This window comes from Carcharodon carcharias, chromosome 1 (genome assembly GCF_017639515.1).
Source record: "Carcharodon carcharias isolate sCarCar2 chromosome 1, sCarCar2.pri, whole genome shotgun sequence".
NCBI lineage: Eukaryota > Metazoa > Chordata > Chondrichthyes > Lamniformes > Lamnidae > Carcharodon > Carcharodon carcharias.
Genome location: NC_054467.1, coordinates 72,975,037 through 72,987,282, shown reverse-complemented (window position 1 = coordinate 72,987,282; position 12,246 = coordinate 72,975,037). Strand labels below are relative to the sequence as shown.

At 43.9% G+C, this 12,246-nt stretch overlaps 1 protein-coding gene across 1 annotated transcript in view; it reads right to left on the bottom strand.

Annotated features, from left to right (window-relative positions):
- Nucleotides 1-12,246, bottom strand: part of LOC121283940 — a 197,618-nt gene that overhangs the window by 145,318 nt on the left and 40,054 nt on the right. The gene's annotated exons all lie outside the window — the stretch shown is intronic.

Sequence of the window (12,246 nt, the reverse complement as noted above, 5' to 3'; positions counted from 1 at the left end):
CCACGTTCACCACATCAACCAGACTACCCACAACAACCCTCTCTGTTAATTCATCAAAAACTCAAGCATGTTCATTAAACATCATTTGCCCTTAACAAATCTATACAGGATTTCCTTAATTGATCTGAATTTGCCCATGGGTCCCTTAATTCTGTCCTGAATTATCATTTCTAAAAAGTTCTGCACCACCGAAGTTAAACTGATTGGACTGTAGTTGGCTTCTCCTTACACCCATTTCTGAACAAGTGTGTTTAACATTTGCAATTCGCCAGTCCTCTGGCACCACCCATATATCTAGGGAGGATTGAAAAAATACAGCCCCAATTTCCATCTTTACTTCCCTCAGTATTCATGGGTCCATCCCTCCCAGTCACAAGAACACAAGGAATAAGAGCATGTGTAGGCCACATGGCCCATCGAGCCTGCTCCACCATTCAATTCGATCATGGCTGATCTTGGATTTCAACTCCACTTTCCCAACCGTTCCCCATACCCCTTGATTCCCTGAGACACCAAAACTCTGCCTATCTCAACTCTATATCTTTTTAACAACGGAGCATACACTCCCCTCTGGGCTAGGAAATTCCAAAGCTTCAGAACGCTTCGAGTAAGTAATTTCTCCTCAACTCAGTCCTAAATGATCCACCTCTTTTCCTGAGACTGTGCCCCTGTGTTTTAGATTTCCCGGCCACTGGAGAGAATCTCTCAGTGTCCAGATCGTCAAACTCCTTCAGAATCTTAGTTATTTGAAAAGGAACAATGTACCAGGTTACGGGTAGAAGGCAGGAGAATGGCATTAAATGACATGCTGATTTGGAGAGCCGGTGTAGACACAATAGGCCGAATGTCCTCCATCTGCGCTGTAACAATTCTGTGATTGTGTGATACCGCCTCCAATGCAAGTATATCTTTTCTTAAATATGGAGACCAAAATTGCATGCAGTACTCCAAATGTGGCCTCACCAAAACCCTGCACTTCTTTATTCCTGTTCTCCAACCCCCTTGTAATAAGGGTCACCATGCCATCTGCCTTTCTAGTTACTTGCTGTATTTGCATGCTAACTTTCTGCATTCCCGTACAAGTACACCCAGGTCCCTTCAAAACATCAACACTGACAAGTTTCTCACCTTTTAAAACATATTCTACTTTTCTATTCCGACAAACAAACTGAATAATTTCACACTTCGCTACATTATACTCCATCTGCCATCTTGTTGTCTACTCACTTAACATGTCTCCATCTCCTTGCACACTTTCCATATCCTCCCCACAATTTACCTGATCACCTGGATTTGTATCATCAGCAAAATGATGAAAGGGGAGGTGGTGGCATAGTGGTATTATCACTGGACTGGAAATCTAGAGACTCAGGGTAACGCTATATGGATCCATGTTCGAATCCCGATAAGGCAGATGGTGGAATTTGAATTCAATAAAAATCTGGATGACCATGTAACCATTGCTGATTGTCGTAAAAAACCCATCTGGCCCTCTGATGTCCCTTTAGGGAACGAAATCTGCTGTCCTCACCTGGTCTGGCCCACACGTGACTCCAGATCTGTGGTAATGTGGTTGACTCTTAAATTCCCTCTGAAAAGGCCTAGCAAGTCACTCAGTTGTATCAAACTGCTACAAAGTCAGTAAAAAGAAATGAAACTGGATGGACCACCCAGCATCAACCTAGGCACTGAAAACGAAAACAGCAAACCCAGCCCTGTCAAATCTGCAAAGTCCTCCTTACCAACATCTGGGGGCTTGTGCCAAAATTGGGAGAGCTGCTCACAGACTAGTTAAGCAACAGCGTCATGGAATCATACCTTACAGATCGTGTCCCAGACACCATTGTCACCAACCCTCAGCCAGCAGAGGTGGCAGCCCAGTGGTATACAGTCGGGAGGGAGTTGCCCTGGGAGTCCTCAACATCGACACTGGCCGCAATGAAGTTTCATGGCATCAGATCAAACGTGAACAAGGGAACCTGCTGCTAATTACCACGTACCGCCCCCGCCCTCAGCTGATGAATCAGTACTCCTCTACGTTGAACACCACTTGGAGGAAGCACCGAGGGTGACAAGAGCGCAGAGTGTACTCTGGGTGGGGGATTTCAATGTCCATCACCAAGAGTGACTCGGGAACACCACCACAGACCGAACTGGCCAAGTCCTAAAGGACATAGCTACTAGACTGGGTCTGTGGCAGGTGATGAGGGAAAACATACTTGACCTCATCCTCACCATTCTGTCTGCCGCAGATGATCTGTCCATGACAGTATCAGTAGGAGTGACCATTGCACTGTCCATGTGAAGACAAAGTCCTGCCTTCACATTGAGGATACCCTCCATTGTGTTGTGTGGTACTGCCACTGTGCTACATGCTACAGATTTCAAACAGATCTAGCAACTCAAGACTGGGCATCCATGAGGCACTGTGGGCCATCAGCAGTAGCAGAATCATACTCAACCACAATCTGTAACCTCATGGTCCGGCTTATCCCCAACTATACCATCACCACCAAGCCAAGGGATCAACCCTGATTCAATGAAGAGTGCAGGAGGGCATGCTAGGAGCAGCACCAGGCATACCTGAAAATGAGGTATCAACCCAGTGAGGCTACAACACAGGACTACTTGCATGTCAAACAACATAAGCTGCAAGTGAAAGATGGAGCTATGTGATTCCACAACCAACAGATGAAATCTAAGCTCTGCAGTCCTGCCACATCCAGTCATGAATGGCAGTGGGCAATTAAACAACTCACTGGAGGAGGATGCTCCACAAATATTCCTCCTCAATGATGGGGGAGCCCAGCACATCAGTGCAAAAATTAACTGAGGCATTCACAAGGATCTTCAGCCTGAAGTGCCAAGTGGACAATCCATCTCGGCCTCCTCCGGAGGTCCAAAGCATCACAGATGCCAGTCTTCTGCTAATTCGATTCACTCCATATGATATCAAGAAACGGCTGAAGGCATTGGATACTACAAAGGCTTTGGGCCCTGATAATATTCTGGCAATAGTATGGAAGACTTGTGCTCCCGAAATTGCCATTTCCCTAGCCAAGCTGTTCCAGTAAAGCTACAACTCTGACGCTGACCCGGCAATGTGGAAAATTGCCCAGATATGTCCTGTACACAGAAACCAGGACAAATCCAACCCAATTACCGCCCCATCAGTCTACTCGCCATCATCAGTAAAATGTGGAAGGGGTCATCAACAGTGTCATCAAGCAGCATTTGCTTAGCAATAACCTCACTGGTGCTCAGTTTGGGTTCCACTAAGGTAACTCAGCTTCTGACCTCATTATAGCTTTGGTTCAAACATGCACAAAAGAGCTGAACTCCCAAGGTGAGTTGAGAGTGTCTGCACTTGACATCAAGGCAACATTTGACCGAGTGTGACATCGAGGAGCCCTAGCAAAACTGGAGTCAAAGGGAATCAGCAGGAAAACTCTCCACTGGTTGGAGTCATACCTAGCACAAAAGAAGATGGCTGTGGTTGTTGGAGGATAATCATCTCAGTTCCAAGACATCATTGCAGGAGTTCCTCAGAGTAGTGTCGTAGGCACAACCATCTTCAGTTGCTTCATCAAGGATCTTCCTTCCATCATAAGGTCAGAAGTGGGGATGTTCGCTGATGATTCCACAATGTTCAGCACCATTTGCGACTCCTCAGATATTGAAGTAGTTCATGCCTAAATGCAGCAAGACCTGGACAATATCCAGGCTTGAGCTGACAAGTGGCAAGCAACATTTGCGCCACACAAGTGCCAGGCAATGACCATCTCCAATAAGAGGGAATCTAACCATCGTTCCTAGACATTCAATGCATTATCATTGCTGAATCCCACACTATCAACATCCTAGGGGTTACCCTTGACCAGAAACTGAACTGTGGCTACAAAAGCAGGTCAGAGGCTAGAAATCATGTGGTGAGTAACTCACATCCTGACTCCCCAAAGCCTGTCCACCACCTACAAGGCACAAGTCTGGAGTGAAATGGAATACTCTCTGGTTGTCTTGATGAGTGCAGCTCCAACAACACTCTGAAGCTTGACACCATTCAGGACAAAGCAGCCCACTAAATTGGCACCCCTTCCACAAACATTTACTCCCTCCACCACTGACGAACAATGGCAGCAGTGTGGACCACCTACAAGATGCACTGCAGAAACTTTTGCCAAGGCTCCTTAGGCAGCACCTTCCAAATCCACGGCCGCTACCATCTAGAAGGACAAGGGCAGCAGACACATGAGAACAGCAGCACCTGGAAGTTCTCCTCTAAGCCACTCACCATCCTGACTTGGAAATTTATCACCATTCCTTCACTGTCGCTGGGTTAAAATCCTGGAGCTCCATCCCTAATTGCACTGTGGATGTGCCTACACCAGAGGGACTGCAGCAGTTCAAAAAGGCAGCTCATCACCGCCTTCTCAAGGGCAATTAGGGATGGGCAATAAATGCTGCCCTAGCCATTGACGGCAGCTTCCCATAAATGAATAAAAAAAACTCTTTGTCTCTTCACCCAAGTCATTAATATAAATTATAAATAGCTGAGGCACCAACAATGATCCTTGTGGACTCCACTATTCACTAACTGCCAATTTGAGAATACTTCCTTTATGCCTATACTTCCTGTCTGCTAACCAATCCTCTATCCATGTGAATATATTACCCCCAACTCCAGGAGTCCTTATTTTGCCTTTTGACCTTTTGTGCAGCACTTTATTGAATGCCTTTTAGAAATTCAGGTATACTATATCTACTGTCCCCCTTTGCCTACCCTAGTTATCTAGTTATGACTTCAAAAAACTCTAATACATTTGACATACAGGATTTCCCTTAGTAAAACCATATTGACTTGTTCTAATCATACAATACTTTCCAAAGTGCATTGTTAAGATTTGCTTCATAATAGATTCCAGCATTTTATCAATGAATTATGACATTTAGAATGGATAGGAAGCTAGGAAAAGATGGAGGGGTGGCTCTGTTAATTCATGGTGGTATTAGGACAATAGAGAGGGACGACCTAAGTTCAGGAGACCAGGATGTAGAAGTGGTTTGGCTGGAGATGAGCAACAATAAATGCTAGAAGTAATTTGTGGGAGTGGTGTACAGGCCGTCTAACAATACTCACACAGTAGATGGAGTATATAGGAAGAAATAATGGCAGATTGTCAAAAAGAATGAGTGATCATCATGGGGGATTTTAATCTACCTATAGACTGGAAAAATCAGATGGGCAAAGGTAGCCTCGGCAAGGAGCTCAGAATGTTTTCAGGATAGTTTCTTACAACAGCATGTTCTAGAGCCAACAAGAGAGCAGTCTGTACTAGACCTGGTATTGTGCAACAAGATGGGATTAATTAATGACTTCATAGTGAAGGCATCTCTAGGTAGCAGTAATCATAATATGATTGAATTTTACATTCAGTTTCATGGAGCGAAGATTGGGTCCAAGACTAGTATTTTAAACTTAAATAAAGGCAGTTATGGGGTATTAAAGCAGACCAAGCTAAAGTGAACTGGCAAATTAGGTTAAGGGGTAGGTCAATAGAGATGCAGTGGCAAACATTTAAAGGGATATTTCAGAATACACAGAATAGATATATTCTGCAAGAGCAAGAAAAATTCCAAGGGGATGAGCTACCACTGTGGTTAACTAAAAAAGTTAACGATAGTATCAAACTTAAAAAAAAGGGCATAACTTGATTAAAGATGGGTGGCAGGTCAGAAGATTGGACAGAATATAAAAAAAAGCAAAGAATGACGAAGTTTAATAAGGAGGAAAAGTTAGAATACGAGAGAAAGCTACCTACAAATCTAAAAACAGATAGTACGAGTTTCTACAGATATTTAAAAAAGAAGAGTTGATAAAGTGAGCCTTGGTCCTAGAGAAAGTGAGTTTGGGGGATTAATAATGGAAAATACAGAGATGGCAGATGAATTGAACAAATATTTTGCATCGGTGTTCACTATAAAGGATACAAGTAGCATCCCAGAGATAGTTGGTCTAGTTTAGCCTGCTCTCTGGTTGGCTCCAGAACATGCTGTTGTAAGAAACTATCCTGAAAACATTCTACGAGCTCATCATCTAGGCTACCTTTGCTCATCTGATTTTTCCAACCTATGTGTAGATTAAAATCCCCCAAGACGATCACTGTACCTTTCTGACAAGCTCCCATTGTTTCTTCCAGTATATGCCATAAATCAAGAAATGGAAGGGAGGGAGGAACTCAAGAAAATTACAATCACCAGGGAAGTGGTACTGAGCAAATTGTTGGTGCTGTGGGCTGACAAGTCCCCGGGTCCTGATGAACTTCATCCTAGGGTCTTAAAAGAAGTGGCTAGTGAGATAATTGATGTGCTCATTTTAATTTTCCAAAATTCCCTAGATTCAGGAAAGGTTCCATCAGACTGGAAAATAGTTAATGTAACTCTCTCATTCAAAAAGGGACGGAGACAGATAGCAGGAAACTATAGGCCAGTTAGCTTAACATCTGTCATAAGGAAAATATTAGAAGCTATTATTAAGGAAGCTATAGCAGGGCACTTAGATAAATGCAATGTAATGGACAGGGTCAATGGTTTTGAGAGAGGTAAATCATATTTAATCAAATTATTGAAGTTAATTGAAGACTTGAATGAAGGGGAACCAGTGGATGTACTGCACTTAGATTTTCAGAAGGCATCTCATAAGGTGCCCCATCAAACGTTATTGCAGAAAATAAAAGCTCATGCTGTAGGTGTTAACATATTGGCATTGTCTGAAGATTGGCTAGCTAACAATGTTGTAAAGATTTGTTAAGTCTCTCACTAAGAGGTCTTGGGACTTGTATGTTTAAATATCAACCATCTATTGTTAACCAATAACTATGTACGTACCTCAGGTACCGCCATGCATGGGTGCTGCCTCCATGACGTCTCCTTCCAGACTCTACTCTCCAGTCTACTATAATGTGACCCTGTACATCACACCAAGGGCAGTACTATTCTCCAGTCCCACATTAACCCTTGCTCTGCCAAACACGTTATATTTCAATGGCATGCTGCTAACACTTAAAGGCATATACAACAAAGAGATTAGGCACTTTCTGGTTGGCAAGATGTAACGAGTGATGTGCCACAGGATCAGTGCTGGGGCCTCAACTTTTTACAATTTATATAAAGGACTTGAATGAAGGGACTGAAGGTATGGTTGCAAAATCCACTGATGATACAAAGATAGGTAAGAAATTAAGCTGTGAAGTGGACATAAGGAGGGTGCAAAGGGATATAGATAGGTTAAGTGGGTGGGCAAAGATCTGGCAAATGGAGTAGAATGAGGAAAAATGTGAAATTGTCTATTTTGGCAGCAAGAATAAAAAAGAAGCATATCACCTAAATGGTGAGAGATTGCACAGCTCTGGGATGCAGAGGGATCTGGGTGTCCTAGTGCATGAAGCACAAAAGGTTAGTATGCAGGTACAGCAAGTAATTGGTAAAACTAATAGAATGCTATTGTTTATTGTAAGGGGAATTGAAGGCAAAAATTGAGGTTATGCTTCAGTTTTGCAAGGCTTTGGTGAGATCACATCTGGAGTACTGTGTACAGTATTGGTCTCCTTATTGATGGAAGGATGTAACTGTGTCAGAAGCAGTTCAGAGAAGGTTTACTAGGCTAATACCTGGAATGTGTGGGTTGTCATATGAGCTGAGCTTGTATCCACTGGAGTTTAGAAGAGCAGGAGGAGACTTGATTGAAACATGAGATCCTGAGGGGTCTTGACAGGGCAGATGTGGAAAGGATGCTTCCTTCTGTGCGAGAATCTAGAACTAGGGATCACTGTTTGAAAATAAGTGGTATTAAGGCAGAGGTGGGGAATTTTTTTTTCTCTCAGAGGGTGGTGAGTCTATGGAACTCTCTTCCTCAAAAGGTAGTGGAAGCAGAGTCTTTAAATATTTTTAAGGCTGAGCTAGATAGATTCTTGATAAGCAAGAGAGTGAACGGTTATTCGGGGTAGGTGGGAATGTGCAGTTAAGGTTATAATTAGGTCAGCCATTATCTTATTGAATGGCACAGCAGGCTCAAGGAACTGAGTGGCCTCCTCCAGCTCCTAATTAATATGTTCTTATGTTCGTATGATGTAGGCTAACTGAGCCGTAGTTCACTGTTTTTTTCTATCTCCCTCCTTTTTTGAATAGCTGTAAAACATTTGCCAACTTCCAATCTGACGCTCTGCAGAAGAGTCATACGGACTCGAAATGTTAACTCTGTTTCTCTCTCCACAAATGCTGCTAAACCTGGTGAGTTTTTCCAATATTTTCTGTTTTTGTTCCAATCTGATGGGGCTGTTCCTGAATTTAAGGACTTTTAGAAAATCATAGCCAGTGCATCCTGGTGATTTATCAACATTATGTACAGCCAGCCTAATACCTCCTCGAGCAATTTTAAGCTCATCTAGTGTCTTAAGAGCCTCCTCTTTTACTACAGCTTTGACAGCATCTTCTTCCTTTGTAAAGACTGAGGCAAAGTGTCCATTTAATACCTCAACCATGCCCAAATCCTTCATGCATAAATCCCTTTTTTGCACCCAAATGGGCTCCATTCCACCTCTTCTTATTTATATGCCTGTAGAAGACTTTTGGATTCCATGTGAATTTAGATGCTAATCTCTTCTCATACTCTCTCTTCACCCCTCGTATTCCCTTTATCATTTCCCCTCTGAAGTTTCTATATTTAGCCTGGTTCTCACCTGACTATTAACCTGACACCTGTCACCCTATTTCTGCTTTATGTTACTCTCTAGCTCTTTTGTCATCCAGGGAGTTCTACTTTGTTGTCCAGCTTTTCCTTCTTGTGCGAATGAACACTAACAGTACCCAAACTACATCATCTTTAAAGGAGGCCCGCTGTTCCATTACAGCTTTGCCTGTCAATTCTTGGTTCCAGTTCACCTAGGATAGATTTGTTCTCACCCCCCTGAACTTGGCCCATCTCCCATTAAGTGCTTTTATTCTAGATTGTTCCTTCTTCTTTTGCAAGGGCTATTTAATTATTATGATGTGCTCTTATTTTCACTGTTCCCTAAATGACCAGCAGGAAGGATAAAAGAGCGGTGAGAGCAGCGAGCATGAAACCAGCAGGGAGGATAAACGAGTGGCAACAGCAGCCAGACAGAAAGGGAGATGAGCAGGTGTGGTTGTTCACCAGGTTGATACCTAATTTTTAGATATGCCTGGTGCTGCTCCTGGCATGCTGTCCTGCACTCCTCATTGAAACAAGGTTGATCCCCTGGCTTGATGGTAATGGCAAAGTGGGGGATATGCCTGGCCATGAGGTTACAGATTGTGATTGAGTACAGTTCTGCTGCTACTGTTAGCCCACAGCACCTCATGGTTGCCTAGTCTTGAGTTGTTAGATCTATTCAAAGTCTATCCCATTTAACGCAGTGGTAGTGCCACACAACACGATGGAGGATATCCTCAATGTGAAGATGGGACTTTGTCTCCATCTGGACTGTGCAATGGTCACTCCTACCAATACGGTCATGGACTGATGCATCTGTGGCAGGCAGTTTGGTGAGGTCAAGAATGTTTTTTCCTCCTGTTGGTTCCCTCACCACCTGCTGTAGGCCCAGTCTAGCAGCTATGTCCTTTAGGACTCGGCCAGCTCAGTCTGTACTTTGAAGTCCCCCACTCAGAGTACAATACAGAGTAGTGTTTGGAGGATGTTAAAGAGAAAAGGAGGGTTGTAGGAGTTAAAGTATGGTAGAGAGATAGGGAGGGTTGTAGTGGCTGGAGATGGTAAGAGAGATAAGGAAAGCTATAGGGCCTGGAGGAACTGAGAGATAAGGAAGAGTGTAGGTTCTGTATTATGTTACAGAGATGGGGATTGCTGTAGGGATTTGAGGATGTTGCAGAGGTAGTTAAGTTTATAGGGGATGGAGGAGGTAATAGAGATAGGGAGGGTTGTGGGGGTTGGAGGAGATTACACAGATAGGGAGGGTTGTCGCGGTTGGAGGAAGTTACAGAGGCAGGGAGAATTGTGGGGCTGGAAGGAAGTTGCAGAAAAAGAGGATAACAGGGGTTGGAGACACTTACAGGGATAGGGAGGGTTGTAAGGCTACAAGGGGTAACAGAGAGGGGAAAGGTTTTTAGAGCATTGAGGAAGTTAGAGTGATAGTGAAGGTTTTTAGCGGTTGGAGAAGGTTACAGCAGTGGGTACTTAGTAGGGGCTAGGGCAGGTTACTGAAACAAGGTGGGTTGTAGGGCTTGTAGGCATTTACAGAGATAGGGTGGGTTGTACAGGCTGGGTTTTATGGGCTGCAGGTTTCTACAGAGATGGGGAGGGTTTTAGGGGCTAACCATTGGATCCTCCTTAATCTTCTCAGGTGCATTGAAAAAAGTTCCATTTGGTTTCAAGTCTTTCCTCAAGTATATCCTCTGATTCCTGATATAATTCCCATGAACTTTCACTGTATCTTTTATATGGTTCTATTATTTTTATTATAATAGGGTATCCAGAATTGCATACAATACTCCAACACACCCCAAGCAAGTATCACCAACAGCATTTGACATGAGTCAGAAAGTTCTGGATTCAACATCCACATGAGGACTTGGATATATAATCTAGGCTGATACTTCAGTGTTGCATTTGAGGGAGTGCAGCATTGTCAGAGGTGCCATCCTTCAGATGAGATGTTAATCCAAGGACTCATCTGTGTGTTCAAGAGTATGTAAAAAAAAATCCAATGGTACAATTCAAAGAAAAGGAAGTACTCTCAGTGTCTTGTGACAATATATGTTCCTCAACCAACATTACCAAAAATTACATTCATGAATTAATGATCTCATTTTTTGATTGTGGAGCTTGCTGTATGCAAACAGGATACTGCATTTGCCTACATAATAAGTGACTGCACTTCAAATCTAATTCATTGGCAGTGAAACACATTGGAACATTCTGAGGAATACGCTGGGTCTTAGAATTTTGGATGTACATTTGTTCACTGTTCTTATTTCCCAAAAAAGTATCAATATTCATTTCTTTGAATTAAACTACATCTGTCACCTCTCTGCCCACTCCAAAAATTAATGTCCTCCTGCAATGTCTTGCATTCTTGCTCAGTTTAGCATGAACCAAAAACTGGTAAAATTGGCAAACATCAATGTCATTCCACTAGCACTTGTCTGTAAATCAGTTACAAGTTTCAGCACAGACCCCAGAGGCAGAATTTTGTGTGTCCCCAGTGGGTGTGTTTCCTGTGGTGGGGGACATGTAAAATGGATTGAATGCCCATCCCACCACCTCCCCACCCACCCCTGTGCTCAACCCCATAATACAGAGGGTGGGCAGGTGCTGAAATTGGCAGCCAGCCCACCATATTTAAATCAACAATTAAGGGACAATTAGGTTTGTTATCAAGCCAACTAGTCCTGATAATAAGCTCCCACACCATAATATGTTAGGAGTGGGCAAACAGGGCAGGAGTAAGAAGCCCGATTTTTAAACTGAAATGTTTAAAGGGCAGGAAGTGGGGAGGTTGCTCTTCGGGGGCTGCCCCTTGCCAATCGCAGGGCACCACCCCCCACTTAGACTGAACAACCCCTTCCTTCCTACCTGCTCCCTCCCTTAAATCCAGCCCCTCACCTCCACTATCTCTCTCCATAACCTCCCCTAACCCTCCAGGGCCAAGACCCCAGGCTTACCTGCTCCAGGGATTCTAGGCCTTGGGCTCCACTGGTGACACTCTTAGCAGCTGCCACCACTGACGTCTTCCTGGTGCTGCCAGGGATGAGGGAGCTGCTGACGAATCAAATTGGCTGGCAGCTCCGGGGGCAGAAGTCCACTCAGTCCTCAATAATGTACCCCTCAGCGCTTTATTGCTGCAGGGCCGGTTGGCTTGGGGCATGTTGGTTCCATGCCAACCTGGTTTCCTAGTGGGGGTGGGTGGTTACTTGCCGTTTACCTCCACTCCATATTATTCTGCCCCGGGGAGCCTTTTTGACTTTAAAAACATCATCATATCCACCCACATCTCTCCCTCTAGTGCCTAATCTACTTCAGTCAGCATTCTGTCAATCAATGAGATACAATTAAAAAGGTGGATATAGGGGCTTCTCAGAATTCAGATGAACAGCTTCAATTCGCGCTGACGTTGGGCAGAATCTTCTGGCTGGCGTGCAGATGGTGGAGTCTGCACGCCAGCGCTTAAAATTTCGTTCGCTGATGTCGCACGAGCGTCCTGACGTCAGCACGCG